The following is a 16,499-nucleotide window of genomic DNA, read 5'->3' on the forward strand; positions in this document are numbered from 1 at the left end:
GGATGACTCATAAGGTGAATGATGAAATGTAGCATGGATATTTTCTTCCTCATATTGAAATTTGAAATTTTCTCACCACTAGAAGCTATCCTCTTCCTCCTGGTTTGTGCTTAATCAAAAACCTCCCCCAGCCCGTTCTTTCTTTTTTTGCACTGTATAGAATTTTAAACAAGCCTGGCAAATAAATACTGTAGAGAAGCATAAGCCTCTATTCTGGTAGAAACTCTCTCAAATAGTTACATTAGAACCTGACCCTCTGTTTGGTGGAGGCCCTAGCCTAGAGCGTACTGATTAATCCAGCCCTCGTTGTGACCCGTTCTGAACATGACACAAGGCAACCTAGAAATGTAGCTTCTTCGGTATTTAACTTGAAAAACGTTGAAAGTGTCTCTTGATACTGAAGTGAAAATAATGCATTATATGTGGAGATCACAGAAGCAACACTTCATTATGATTCCCATCAGCAGAAGAATATTCTATCAAGGCAAAGATATTTACATTTATAATACACTAGGGATAGAAGTATCTGTGTTCTCCTTCAAAGAGGGGAGGGAAATACCGTGTCATTCTTAATTAAGGCTTATAATGGACCTAAATCTTAATGAGGGGGTTTTTTTTGTATGTGCGCATTAACTCACAATATTGCTAACGTGTGTGGTTAATTTATATACAGCCATCAACAATAATTCTGGCAGAAACTGGATGCAAAATGCTCTTTAGCAGATGCCGCACCCTCAAACTTTTCCTCTTCCCAATGAGTCCTTGTCTAGAAGATAAACAGAAGAGAGGTCTATCAGCAGCTGTTAGTCATGATAGCTAAATGGAACTGTATGCATTGCTAGAGGTAGTAGTCTCCTGAGTGCTAGATGCTGGGGGCAACTAACCTGGGAAGGCTCCTTGCCTTCATTGTGGGCTTAATGGAGGTATTGCACTGGCCACTTTTGGAAAGGGAATGATCTGATCTGTCAAGGCTCTTCTAATGTTCTTAAGTCTGTTTCACACATGCCTATTCATCAGTTTATCTCATCATTCGTCTTGCAGCTGAACTTGTGGATAGCCTTCCTTGCAAAGTATTGGTTAGCCAAACAAATAAATTGCATAATAACTTCTTTGGCTCACCAATTGAGGGATATTTTAATTTTCCCCCCATGTGTTTCACCAGAAAAAAACACACCCCACTAAAACCCAAATCTTATTTGTTTAGTATATATGCCACTCTTCCCCATACATAGAGTCCCCAAGCAGCCACAGTTCCAACAATGACCGAGCCCAGACCAGCTTTGCTTCAGCCAAGCCAGCTACATCCTTAACTTCACAAAACGGAACAATAAATAAATGTGGTGAAACATTTTAAAAGGTTTTTAAATAATAACAAAACCCATTATATAGTAATCAATTGTGTGTTTCTCATTGGAACTCAGTTTTTTATACTATTGATAACATTCACTGGAATCAAAATTTTGTTAGCCTTGCGGATTATATATATATATATATATATATATATACACACACACACACACACACACACACACACACACTCCTTATGTTTACATGTTCGGCATTATTTTTATTCATTGAAACCTACTTTATAAAAACCACACCATATATCTTCCAGTATAACTTTATATGCTGTTCTTAGTGGTAAATTTCAGGTTATACTGGGAGACTGAAATTGTGCAACAGTTAGAGAAATAACACATCCTTTCATTGAATTAATCTATTGTAATGTAAGTAAATTATCCAGAAACCATTCATGCACAGTATTCTGATAATACAGGTGTTTAAATGGTAATAGCAGCTGAAATCACAATGTGAGTTGAAACAATAAAGTCATTAGGGTGTTGCAATATGAAATTAAACCATCTCTGATGCTGTGCACTACTATAAACATTGTACCCCACCTGCACACACACTGCACAAATGAAAGCAATGTCACACCCATTTAACAAGAGTTTACATTAGGTATTTAGACTGGGTTGGGTGTTTAGCAGTCATAAGGGTGGCACAAGTAGAATAGTGTGCAAAATATGGAAGGTTTTGTTGAAAAACGTTGTGGTTCAGAAAATCTCAGGTTCTGGCATATAACCGAGGTTACTGTGATTAATGCCTTTAACTTTTAGTATTCTCTCAGATAAACTTGGTCTTTTGTTTGTTTGTTTGTTTGTTTGTTTGTTTGAAATAGAATACAAAAATAAAAAATCTTATCAAATAACAGCATCTTAATACTCCAGTCCATACACACTATTACAAAAAACACATTTTGTTAGAGAAAAAATATGAATAAGGAGATATATATTGCTCCAAAATAAAATAAGTATTGACCAACTGGAGATATATTTGGTTCCATCAAAGGAGAGCTGGGTTTGTATACAATGTGTCGATTTTGTCATTGTAGTGATGTCCCAGATTCTTTAAAAATTGATGAGTGAAACAATCTTCTCTCCCCACAGTATAATATAGACTTCCTTGCTGCATTTACCAGGCTAGTTACAATTTCAACATCATCTTTCTCCATTCAGTTTATCAGTATAACAATGGGTCCTCCAGTAAATTATATCCTGTAATTTGATCAATATACCTCAATATTGCTTCCCACAACTTCTAACTGAATCTCATTTTCAAAATAATAAATTGACACCAAATTCACCACACCTCCATGTCTCTAAATTTCAACTTACGTTTGCTCAAGTAACATTAGTAATGTATTTATATACATAACTAAGGATATATATAGTTTGTATATTCTCTTAAGGTACAGTTATGGTTAGGGTATAAGATACAGACACTGTTTTCTCCTCCTTTGCCTGGTCTCTTAAGAACTTTTCTGTTCTTGTTCCTATTTTGTGCTATGGCATTCAGAGGAGACCGTATATACTTAACTCTTCTGGCCATGCTTGAGTTAAGCTTCCAGCTGTTTTGGGACTACAATTCCCATCATCCCTGACCACTGGTCCTGTTAACTAGGGATGATGGGAGTTGTAGTCCCAAAACAGCTGGAGGGCCAAGTTTGGCCATGCCTGACTTAACTTGACTAGTAACCATTTAGTTTCCTTATTCCCAATGAATGGGTCTAAACCCCCTTTAAAACCATCTAAGTTGGTGGCTCTCATCACGGTTTGTGTCAACAACATCCATAGTTGGTTGTGTGAAGAAATACCGGTACCTCCTTTTGTCTGTCCTGTATCCTCTTCCCTTGACTTTCCTTAAATGACCCTGGGATCTAATATTGTGCATGGGATGTGGATAGGACTCTTTCCACCATTTCCACACCACAGGAGTAGCCTTGTTCTATTCTATCACCCCTTTCTTGATTCCCCCCTCCAAAATAAACCCCTGCCCCTCCAAAAACAAAAACATTTCTCATAAGTGAGTTCCTGCAGTCTCCTCATCATTTCAATTGACTCCTTCTGCACCTTTTTCCCAAAAGCAACTGTCATTTTTGAGATGTGGCAACAAGGGCTGTATACAATATTCCAGATGTTGTTGCATCAGATATTGCAGATATGAATTTCATTCTTGATCCCATCCCTAATGATCCCTAACATGGAATTTTCCTTTTTCACTGCTGCTGCACACTGGATCCACATTTTAAAATTATTATTTATTCTTATTATTTATTAAATTTGTATACCATCCTCAGAGTGTTTCACAACTTAAAATTACAACATAAAAACTACAGAATACATAATAAAAATAAGAACAACAACAAACCAATAATATCGCTCCCATAACTCCATTACTGATTTCAGGCACCAGAATTTCCATGAATTCCTTAGAATGAGATGAAAAAGCAAGCATATGGATGACATTGACTACAAAATCTCTCATGGTGTGTCAAACCTGACTTGCATAATATCAAGTTTTGCAAGCATTTTGTTGTGAAGAAGCCTTTTGGTGATCACAGTGAGATGCACAAGTTTTATGCTTGAGTAGTAAGTCTTACGGGATTCCCAGCCATTTACATATATTCAGAGTCAAACTATGCTGCAGAAAATGTGTCAACTTTCAAATTTGCTGTAATTTTCGGCTCTACTACAATCCTATAACGTGAGTCAGTGTTAAAATTGCTGGAATTTTAATGTGGGGACAATTCTCCACATGTGTTCCAAGGTAAAGAAATGATTTGTGGTGTTCTGCTGTTTCTAGCAAACGTACTCTAAGGTAACAGTCAGATATAGTGAAGTTAAGGGCCTCCTCACACAGTATGTCATGTAAGATTTCACAAGTGTACACCTAAAAAAATGTGAAAGGTGAAGGTGAAAATAAGGTAATTGAAATCATACAGGTATTCTCATTAGAGAGCCGGGATTGGCTGTGGTTTCCTATTGAGTTTGGTGGCAAACCTAGGATTGCTGCTGTGTTACATGCCTTACAAATTCACTCCAAACAGATTTTTGTGATCCCCTCCCCAACTGTTTGCAATAATATTCCATATTGGAAAATGGTGGCCATATGAAAAACTTCTTAGCTTCTGTACCATCAACAAAACACTGCCTACTTCTGCAGTTGTCCTCTGGCTTAAAAAGGTTGGTAACCTGAAGCTAATCATTTGTACAAAAAATATGGCTTGATTGCTCTTTGAATGGGAGAAATTGTGCTTTACACATTTTTTTCTGTTCAGTACCCATTTTATTTGGAACACTAAATGGCTTGAATACATTTTCCAAGGGAAATAAAAATCAGCCCTTCTTACATTAATGAGTGTGTCTATGAAATGTAGTAACTGTAGCTGCACTTAATTGAATATGTGAACTATAAAGAGAAAGCATGATTGTTCCTTTTTTCTAAAAACTGTATATCAATGGCAACTGAATGTGTGAACTTGACTGCGTTAGAAAATATTGTGTGGGAAGGAAGGTGACAGATGTCTTATTCAAACGTGTGTCACCATTGGAAGTTGTGTTCATCATAAGAATGTAACAGGAGCCCTTTCCTCATAGGGGAATTGTTCTAGCACCATCAGTTCCAGTATCAGAGGGCAGTTAAGATGTTATGCGCTGGTTGCATTTCTTCTGTGGCCAGCTTTTTGGGGATAGGATGTGGCATATGACACTATCATCTCCATCTGAGCCACTGACTCTGCTATAGGTAGTACCTTATGTTTTGTTGTGAGGTTCTACCTTTCAAACATTACTAGACCAATGTAGGATCAAGCCATAGGGAAGGTGCAACCTAACCACTATGGTAATGTATGAAAGGAAACTTTGAGAACTGTTAACTGCAGGTGATACTCACTTGCATCCAGATATGGACACTTTCTTGGAACTTTTGTATGTGCACAGGTATCCTCGAGATGTCTAGATTTGGGTTTTTATTGTTACATTAATTAAAGACTTGGTCCAGCTGTTCTAATAGTTTAATGAAGTTTCTATCTCAAGCATGATTTGCATCTGTATGAAACTCAGATCTGTGTGTCAACAAAGGCATGTATAGAAAGACTGTCAATGAATGCTCCATTGGTTTTTATAAAGATTTATTTTAATCACATGGTGTTGGCTATCCAAAGTCCTTGGGATGGCATTGTGAAAGAAATGTAAATAGATAAATAGAAGAAGTTCCTAAAAGTTGGAGATAAAACTGAACTATTTATGTAATTTATATTTCGTGTCACCTGAAAGGCTCTGAGTAGCTATAAAATGTTAGGAAACTAGACAAGAGTGACCTTAAAGTGGAAGTGACAGGAGTGAACCCACTTCTGAAGCTCTTTAGGAAACAATTTTTGTAAATGATTTTACACAAATTTCAGTGATGCAGAATTGTTTTTGGGTTTCTTGGTATTTTCTGCATCACATATTATTTTGTTTAGCAACTATATGGATTTAACTAGTTCAAAGAAAAACAAATGAATGCTAGAATGAGGGGAAAGAGTTTCCTGCCCATTTAAAATCAATAATTATTCACATACATTTGTTCTGAACCACTCTCATTTATTTTTGTTTAAATGCCACTCCTGCTTAAGAATTGAGAAAAGAGGCACATTAAAAGGAATATCTGAAGTGTCTGTTATCAAGTCCACAAAGGCAAAAAAGTATCAACAGTGGAAAAAGTATTAACGGGCTATTTGCCGTTTTTACATACAATATGGTATGAATATATTTCCCTTCTGTTTTCTTTGGCAAAGTCTTTAAAACATAGGAAATACAATCTCACATTTGATTAATCTGACCACTACGATAATTATGGTTAAATGTGGGTGTAACATTCTCTCTCTTAGGAGCACACCATGATGTAACTGGTACTACAGAAAACCTGATTATATTACCCTGCATTCTGTGGAGCTGTTAAGCAGAAGTCTTCTCTCTTCTTTTGCTCCAAAACTCATCTAAATGGAAAACACATTGTCTTCATTATACTCCAGTGTTGAATGAACAGGGTTGCCATAGCAACAGCCATCTGAGGCCTTGCTGATTTCAGGCCAGTGAATGGGGTAGACAAACAAAAAAAAAAGTACCTTGAAAACCAAATGGGAACAATTGCTATTCATTCAAGCCAGGTTTAAGATCAGCAAATGTCTTTTAGCAAGAGAGAGGCAGATAAGGAGGTATCAGACATGACCGCGGAATAATAACAGAAAATTATCATAATCTCGAAAGTTTTCATCCTGGTTGTGTAGCATTAGGAATCCTGTTTTTTATAAGTGTAACATTTTTAAAGTGCTGAAATGGACAACAAGGTTTCATCTACACAAGCTTGGAAAGCAGTTTTGAGGATGTGCAATTACATTGGAACTTCCTTCTAACCTCAGCAATCATGAAACATTGTGAACATTTTAAATTTAAGAAGGCATGATTACTAGCTGGCCTGGCACTTATTAATGCCAACTGGAGAATCGTTCTGTAGTAGCACTTTCCCTTCCCTCCTCCCAAAAGAATGTGTTATGAAGGAAGAGGGGATAAGCCAGGGGCACTGAAGTGCCCTACTTTTCTAACTGTAGCTATTTTCTCCTCTGTTCCATTTGATTGTGATTAATTCTGGAGAATATTTCCTAATCCCCCCTCCCAAATTTGACTGGTAGAAATACCAGCTTTTTAGCTGTAGTAAACAGTATGTGGTAAAGTTTGGAAATCTGAAAATCCTAATAAATTAGCACTTCGATTTATATACTAGATTGTAGTGTATTTTTTTTTATGTACCCACTTTTTGTGATGCTAAGGACATATCAAATTAATTGTTTCCAGCAGTTGGAATTTTGGGGTAGTCTTTAAAATAATATTCTAGTCACCAGACCCATTTTTCTATCTGCCCCCCATGAAATATGACAACCTGATTTTCAGCGACAAGCATGTCAGTTGCTAACATCATTAGCCCAGTTCAGATACAATACTGTGAAATGGCACCAGGCTTTGCATTGTAAAGGAATGGAGGGAGGTGAGCTCTCCTCCCATACATCATGTAAATAAACTAATTCACGCATATATCCAGTTAGTATACCAGCAATCATTTTCTGAGAAGAAGAATTGTGGAAGTCAAGGGCCTGTGCACTTTGGTATTTGTGTGGTGTCCACATCATACTGATGTTATCTGGAGGGGTGTGGTACACCTGTTTCACTAACGTGAGAAGAGTGTCCCCAACCGAGTTATGTTCTGAGCTAAGCCACTCTCTTCCATTCTAGAATTAGTCATTCTGGCCCAGAATTAGTAACAAGGAGCATTTATCTACCTTCATCCCTGACAGATGGCCATCCAACCTCTGTTTAAAAACTTCCAAAGGAGAAGAGTCCATCACTTTCTGAAGTAGTCCATTCCACTGTCAAGCAGCTCTTACTGTCAGAAAGTTCTTCCTAATGGTTGGCTGGAATCTCCCTTTTTTAAAAGCAAAATTGGATCCATTGGTTTGGTTCCTACCCTCTGAAGCAGCAGAAAACAAGCTCGCTCCATCTTCCATGTGACAGCCCTTCAGATACTTGAATATGGCTATCATATCACCTTTCAATCTGCTCTTCTCCAGGTGAAACATACCCAAGTCCCCCAACCATTTATGTACAAGAGCTAATTAACAGACTATACTTTGGCCACAAGTCCTAGGACCAGCTGTTGGAGTTGGTAAGTGATGTGCTCTGGTAAGAAAGAACCACTGTTTGTGTACAAATTAACTGGGCACACAGTAGACCCCACAGAGACCTTTTTACCAGTTCATTTGCTGTAGTCACAGCACATGTGACATTAAGATTTCATAGAAAGTGGGGAAGGAATTAAAAGAAAATTATGAAATTGGATAAGTCTGTTTGGGATGACCCCCTCTGCTATATACATACACATCTACCTATAATCTGTCAGAATTCCCCAATGAAATAATTGTTAGCTGAATGCATAAAAACAAAATTTGGCAAGCTGTGTATATCTGTGGTAGAAAGCAGGAGGACTTCTTAGACTCATTTCCCATTGTTTGATTTGATGGCACAGGGGTGTTTCTGTGATCATACCCTGAAAGGACAAACCTGTGCAACTAGGTCAGAGAAGGATGGACATCAAGAGGTTGCAGAGCATCTTGACCATTAAGACAGTTTCTTCACCCTCCTATGTACATATACTTCCATGATTTGGATACTACAACTAGAAAGCTTCTCAGTTTGTGAATCATGCTTTATGTAGTGATCAAAATGTAAATGCTTATTTTCTAGTCTGGGCATAACGGAACTCAGTAATTGCTCCTTACTGTTGCGTGTATGCAGTAATAGTTCTAACTTGCCCAGCAATTGGTCAAAGAGATTCGGAGGGTTCAGAAGCAGGCCAGCATATCAGTCATTAGTAGCTGGAGAGAGACAGAGAGAAACATTATGCTTGAGGCCTGTGTCATCTCTTATCTAATGTGCCCACTCTTGACAAGAGGTTATCTAGAGAACTAAACCAGACCCCCGCATCCCACTCTGGAACATATCTGAGCAATTCTTTTGACTTTAGGTAGTTATTGTGTTCTTTTTTAAAAAGAAGAAGAAGAGGGGATGGGGTGAGTGCAAGGCTCTCCACTTGGTACTGCCTAGCCTAGGTAAATCAGTCAGTGTGATAATATAAACCACTTACTGTGACAGTTGGGGAGTTGGAGACAAGGTGCCTTTGTGAGGAGATCAAGCTCCTCCATAATGATAGGCAAATTGTTATCTTGGGAGGCTTGTCTCAAAGATGGAATCTGTCAGGTTTTAATTAGTTTGCCTACCATATTTCATACAGATACAGGCTGCATGTATCTGAGAGCAAGTGGGTGGGGGGTGGGATAATAATTAGTGGACAGCTACCAGGTCCGTTTTTGCTTTCTGGCATAAATAGCAGTCTAATGCTTAACCATGTTCCAATTAATAGCAATATTGAGAGAAATGCTGCAGTCGTGGCTACAAAGACAAACTGGTGTAGACATACATCTCTTTAAGTAGAGAACCAAGTGAGTATATAGGATGTGATACTTAGGAGCAAAATTGAGGAGAAAAACACTCAGTTAGGGGGGCAGCTACATCACTTGATTCTTAGAATGTTTTTATATTCTTTAAAAAGGTAGTGTATTTTCTAGAGCATTTAGGCATGGATGTAGTAGAAGCTGAAAGAAAATGGGAGAGAGAAGGATGTCTGTCAAGGTGGCATGTCCCTTAGAGGCTCTCAGGTTACAGGTATGGCAAAGACCTTTGTCTGTGAGATATTAGAAAGCTGTTGCCAGCTAAAATAGACATTATTGGGCTCTGTTGTCCCAATAGTCTGTCTCAGTAGAAGGCAACTCCCTATATTCACAATGGCATTATATATACACTATATCCTTATGACATTATGTATTATGCGTTTTTGTCAGAAAACTGTTCATTCAGGACCAAAAAGTCAGTATTTTCCCATAGATGAGCACTGCTCACTATATTACACTTCAGAAAGAGAGAATTAACAAAATTTAAAAATGACTAATTCCCATTTCCATTCTCTGAACTGTGTGGTCTCTGCTGCCTCCATACTTTCCCATGCTAGTTGTGATCCATGTAAAGGCTTCCGGACACATCATTCTTCTAACAGCATACTTAATATATCACAAAAGTGATGCCCAGGCAAAACCTTCATCTGTATTTGGGGGCAAGCCAGAGGCCTTTAAAGTTGCTGTTGAGGATGAGAAAATTCTAACCAAATTTGCTATCCGTATAGTTTTGATGGCTTTTTACTCTGATTCACATAATGTTATGATCTAACAGTGGATGGGCCTACAACAATTTCCCTGTCATTTTTAATCCACAATGAGCTTTGAAATGTGGAAACTAAATGGGATATTAAAACCCGTTGTCTAAAAACAATTTCCCATTATATGCAGTGACCTGTCCTGACTTCCTTTATCGGCTCGCCCTCTTTCATCTAATAGGTGCATTAATCCATCTCCTTGCCTTGCAAAGACAGCATGATCAATGGCACATCACTGCATGTCAGCTGTACAACATGACAGTAGCCACAAATGTGTGAGGCTAGATGAAACCCCAGGGATTCTTATGGTCACAGCCCCTGCGGAAAGGTACTTTCAGAGCAAATTGCTTAATACCTATGTTAGAAGGGCTTTACCGGATCAGATCATGAGCCCATCTAGCTCAGTATCCTGTTTCTGGCAGTATCTAGCCAAATGTCTATGAGAAGGCCACGAGCAGAGCATGAAGGCCGCAGCCCTCATATCCTTATCACCTGCTATATTGTCTTTGAGCATCGAAATTCAGCTGTTATAACTAGTAGATGTTTATAGAGTTGCCCCCACCCATGAGTTTGCATAATCCCTTTAAAATGCTGTCTGAGGTAGTGACCTTTTTTGTATAACCAGAATTAGAATAATAAAATTGTAGATTTGGAAAGGACCATGAGAGCCATCTAGTCCAACACCTTGCAATGCAGGAATCCTTTTTCCCAACATGGGGCTCCACCCCAGGACCCTGGGATTTAGAATCTCATGGTATATTTTATATATTTTATATAAATTTTATTTTTTAGTTTCAAAAATATGTTGACAAAAATACAATCCAATATTTTCCAACAAATATGTTCATTTTGACACCCCCCACTTATATTTTTAATTTGTAATACGGCATTTACTTCAGTACTTCAATTACAAATTACTCCCTAGTTTTCCTTTAGCATTAATTTTAACTGTTTGGTTTAAGTTAATCCTGCTAATGAATTTATATGTGTACAATAACATTTCAAATAATCCACAATTTTTTCCAAGTCTTTGATAAAGTCCCCCCCTCCCCGGTTCCTTATTGCTCCCATAAATTTTGCTATTTTGGCATAACTCATTAGTTTAGTCTGTCACTCCTCATTGGTTGGTACTGAGACTTCTTTCCAAAGAATCCCATGCTCTACCAACGTAGCCTTCTGATGACAGCACAGCACATCTAGACTGAAACTTTCAAGTTTGTTAAAAACCAATATCTACAACTTGACCAGAAGACTAGAAGTCTGAAGAAGGTCTCTAAGTATCCAGTATGTAAAATTATGGAGTAACCTCTGTTTTGTGAGAGCAGTGCTCATCATTGGATTCAAAAATCATTGGATGCATTTATGAAGACTACTCGGGGCTGGCTTTTTGATGCCTCAGTTGTCCTCAGATGCCCAGGGAGGTCAGGGGTTTATGTTTACCAACTTTAAGATCTTGCCTTTCCACTTTACTAGTGATAGAACAGTAGTTTGAATGGTGTGGAGGTACCCTTTGCTAGATTTCCCTTATGAATATTTTGTGAGTGGGATTTTGTTCATGTTCATTGTTTGTGTTCTATTTGGGGCCAGGAAATAATTTTATTCCCAAACTGAATTGGTGGTGATAACTGAGGGTAGAAGAGAGGGGTTTACCTACCTGGGCTGTCTGTGATGCTTAGTTTATAGTACGCATTAAGTGGTAATGTTAACCCTGTACTGTACCATTTTAAGTGTTGCTTTGTTTCACATATCCCCCATGTGGTGTGGGGGACGGACTTGGAAATGCTAATTTTGTACATTTTAGAAATTGGCTTTGCTGAAATGTATGAACTGCCCCAGACCTGCCTTGCTTATGCAAGTCATTTCAAGCAGTTTGATGAAAACTGCCAAATATTTCAGCAAAGCATCTGCTGTCTCTAGTTGTGATACAATGTGGCATGCCAGATTGCATAGTATGAATTGTGAGGTTGATTTTGGGTGCATAACCATGTCCCTTTGGGTGTGCTTTGGGTCTATGTGGCCTTTGTGCCATGTACAATTCTGTGATTCTACAGAATGGCTGTTAGGAATCAACCTCTTGTGTTCAGTGAACTCTGCTAAGTTTGGTTAATGGTATTGCTTTTCTAGGGGGTGGATAATTAAGTAAAAGAAACAATGGCTTTGATTGCTCAGTGGTTAGTAATTAGCGCAAAGCTAACAGCCAATATATCTTGGGCTGCCTTGGTATGAATTGTAGGCTACTTAAGAGCAGCCGTCATACAAGGACAACGTAAACATGGCAGCCAATAACCTGATGGCGAATTAAGAAGCACAAATGTTAGAATATTGAAGGTGAGGCAGGGTGGTGGCTTGTCTGTTCCTAGGAATTCATTGCATTGCTGCATTTCCCAAGCAAGCTGATAAGGAATATTTGCGTTAAAGATCTGCAGTTCTGTTTGTTGCTGATTTACAACATGGAAAGTAATCATTACTAATAGGAGAATGCTGTGGAAAGAGCAGAATGTATTAGTGGGTACACCTTAATGGTATGGAGCTTTTCCTGATTATTTCCTAAGGATTTTTTTGTAATAGAAGAGGTGTGTGGGTGTGGGGGGGGGGGAGTTGATGATATTGAAGTGAATAGGAAGCAAAGATTAAGCATTGGAATCTCTTGTGTCTTTGTATCACTGAAAAGGTAGGCCTGTGGCTTGCCATGAGCAGAGTAACAAGAAAAGTGGTATTAGCCATTTTATAGTAATAATGATTTATAAAGCAGTTTTTGGAATGTTCAAGGAGAGTCACATACATTATAAACTGAGTAATTCTTACAACAATCTTATAAAGTAGGTCAGTGTTGCTGGTAAAATATTATGTTGCTTGGTAAAATATTAATAAAAGAGTGTTGGATTTCTCTTTTGAACCTTCCTTAGGTTTTAGACAGCAGCTTGTTGAATGAATGCCTATATAATTATAATGAATTGACACAAGCTTTAATAGATAGCGGATCAGATCATGAAGCTAATAGTTTCTCCTACCACTAGTTTCTGCTATTGATATGTAACTTTTGTATCCAGATTCACTTGGACTAGCTTACCTCAATGCCAGTCTTAACCCACTTGACATGTCACCAGAATGTGCTTTGTGCACTGACACAGCCAGGCATGGCCATGCCTCTCGTCCTGTGCATTTGTATTGTTTTAGATTCTGCATGGCAGCTGGTTAACCAAAACTGATCATGTGGCCATGAGCAGATATTCTACAATCCCACATCCTGGCTTTGATCTAATGAGGGACTGCTTGCTTCAGGAGCAGCAGCTGGCACCTGGAAATGATGTCATGGCCTGCTGGGTGGCCACAAGCCAATCCAGAAGCAGCTAAATAGGCTGAAAGGTGGGAGGCAAGGAGAAGGAATAAAGTGGTTGGTAAACACCCCTAAAAGGGAAATATGAGTTGGCTGTGAGTGGACGGCTGGGCTTTCCTGCATAGTGAGGAAAGAGCTGGGGCAGTACATCTGGATGATGCTATATAAGGGCTCCAGAACAGGAAGGAAGGAATAGCAACAGCTTGTGTAATTGGACCATGCCAGTAAGTGTATTATTCTGCATGATACTTATGTGGTCATTTACTCGGGGAGGGGGAGCAGTGATGTCAGGCGACCAGAACACAGGCCAGCAAGGCAAGGTGGTGCTGTGGGTTAAACCACAGAGCCTAGGACTTGTCGATCAGACGGTCAGCAGTTCAAATCCCCGCAACGGGGTGAGCCCCCGTTGCTCTTCCCTTCTCCTACCAACCTAGCAGTTTGAAAGCACGTCAAAGTGCAAGTAGATAAATAGGTACCGCTCCAGCGGGAAGGTAAACGGCGTTTCCATGCGCTGCTCTGGTTCACCAGAAGCTGCTTAGTCATGCTGGCCACATGGCCTGGAAGCTGTACGCCGGCTCCCTCAGCCAATAAAGCGAGATGAGCGCCGCAACCCCAGAGTCGGCCATGACTGGACCTAATGGTCAGGGGTCCCTTTACCTTTACCTTTATAAAATCTGAAGTCACAGTTTTACTTGCACAGTTTCACAAATGGTGAGAGACTGTGAGATTCCACATTTGAACCATTCAGTAAGGTTTCGGCGCTCTCACTGCGGAGGCCTGGGTATGATTCCAGGTCAGGGAACACTTCTTTGAGCTGCACAGGTAGCTCAGTTGGCTAGAGTGAGATGCAAATAACGCCAAGGTCATTAGTTTGATTTCCATATGGGCCAACTGCATATTCCTGCATTACAGGGGGTTGGACTAGATGACCCTCAGTGTCCCTTCCAACTCTGATTCTGTGATTTCTTTTGCAGCTTTTTGGTGTATAATATTCTCTATGTGCTTATGTGCATGTGATTGATAGGTGTGAGGCTCTTACTGCTTGGTTGCATCAGCTTTACTATAGAGCCTGGCCACATTAGACGGAGTTGGCTTGTGTGGGAAAATACGCTGCGCGGAGAATAGAGGGGCCCCTGAGAATAGAAAAGCAGGCTGTTTCAGTCTGGACAATTCAACTAGGTTGTCTGGATAAGCATCCTTGAATAATGTTTCAAATTCAATCTCAAAATAGAATAAACCATGGTGAAGAAGAGAGTATGCATGTGCTGAAAGTGTGCTATTAAAAACCCAAGCAGGAAAAAACAAAAATGAGTACTACTTTTATTAGAATGATTTACATGTATTGTGTATTCAGAGTTTACTGAATTCTTCCTTAGGATATTAAGCAAAGGAGGAAATTTTGTAAGTGGGAGTATTTTAAGGCGCATGGTGGTAGGCCTATTCTAAGCGGGTGATGGAGGCAGTTCCTTGCAGACTAAAACTGTACCTTGTGAAAAAGAACTTGTGATGCTGGGTCAGAGGAGTGATGGAGGCTCTCCCTTTGTAAATGAAGAAATAGTACTTTCAAAATCTTTGGCACTAATAGGAACTCACATGGCCCTCCTCTCAGAAGAACGAAAGGATAACAACTCTTCTTGGTTACTATTCCAAGGGGCCAAATGGCTTACTTATTTTTGACCTATTGGACAGTTCCAGGGTTGCAGCTGTAGAATGTATGTGGTAAATTGCATGTTTACAGGTATTTAATCTGTAGTATCAATGCCCTTCTTATAATTTGTTGGGGGGGAAATATGTTGGGCAATTTCAGTTTAATGTTTTATGTGTAAACAGAAAAATGTGTGCATGGGTGTAAATGAGGTACTGTCAAATATTTGCATTTTTCTCAGCTGTTACAATCTCATCTTACAAAACCTGACACAAATCACTTCCTGCACTAATTTGCTTATTTTCTTCTGCTTAGAGCAGAGAAATAGTTTCCCTTCATTTTCTGTTGACGCTTCAAATCAATGTGCCATTTATCTATTTATATACTGCTTTTCAGGTGGCCCTCAGTATATATATATATATATATATATATATATATATATATATATATAAAACCCTATTGAAACAATGAGTATCAATGACAATTATAGATTTTTTTAAAAGGCAAGCAAGGGAAAGAGACCCTTTTTGAAAGCCTGTTTCTGCTCCTTCCCTCTCCTCAAGAAAAAATGGTTCCTCAGATGCCCCTGTGGTGGCAGTTGTGAGAAGAGGGGAGTGAGGAACCACACAGGGAGTTACATGGTGGGCAAATCCCAAGTTCTTGCTTCTTCTCTTCTCTCCTTAGGGCAGGGTGGTTCTCCAGAATCCCTTGTGTTGTCGGTTGTTGATTTTAATGGGTCTATCCTGAGTAAAACTTAGTTGAATACTGCCCCATGTTAGCAAGCATGAGACAATCTTCTACCTGAGCTCATTGAGAGACACTGCTTATAGTCTCCCACCCTTTTCCCCATCTGCTGGGTCATTGAAAAACATGGTTAAGGGAAAGATAAGGTTGCCAGGCAAAAACAACAAAAGAGGGAATGGTTAGACTTACTCAGACTATACCTACATGTGTGTGGACTTGGACATTTCTGTGGTGGCCCCACAATTATGGAGCACCCCTATCAAAGAAGGTTGTTCCTCTTAAAACATGCATTTTATTATCATGCTTTGGGGAAATGTTTTTTAAAAATTGTATTACACATGTGCATTATGTTGTAAGCTGTCTGGCTTTGTCACAAGAAAGGTGGAATTCTAACTCAGGGGAGTTAGAAATCAGCCATGTTCACTTCTCCTGCTCCCAAATTGCAATATTACAAATTCTAATACCTGGCAGCCGCAATGAAAGCTTGAAAAATAGCCATTGTGACAGTTCTTGGGTAAGCCTCACATGGAGGTGGCCGTCCATACAACTGAGCTGTGAGCCTGCAGGCAGTACCCACATACGTTGCTGGGGTTTATTTTTATTTTTTACACCTCACTTCCACCTTTAATT

At 39.1% G+C, this 16,499-nt stretch overlaps 1 protein-coding gene across 12 annotated transcripts in view; it reads left to right on the plus strand.

Moving 5' to 3' along the window:
- Positions 1-16,499, plus strand: part of ZMIZ1 (zinc finger MIZ-type containing 1) — a 369,131-nt gene that overhangs the window by 193,053 nt on the left and 159,579 nt on the right. Inside the window, exon 5 of one of the 12 annotated variants that reach the window (XM_053388149.1) lies at positions 10,325-10,471. The exons of the other annotated variants lie outside the window; for them this stretch is intronic. The gene's annotated coding sequence lies outside the window, so the exon portion shown is untranslated. The remainder of the gene's footprint in view (positions 1-10,324; positions 10,472-16,499) is intronic. 12 annotated transcript variants of the gene reach the window in all.

This window comes from Podarcis raffonei, chromosome 5 (genome assembly GCF_027172205.1).
Source record: "Podarcis raffonei isolate rPodRaf1 chromosome 5, rPodRaf1.pri, whole genome shotgun sequence".
NCBI lineage: Eukaryota > Metazoa > Chordata > Lepidosauria > Squamata > Lacertidae > Podarcis > Podarcis raffonei.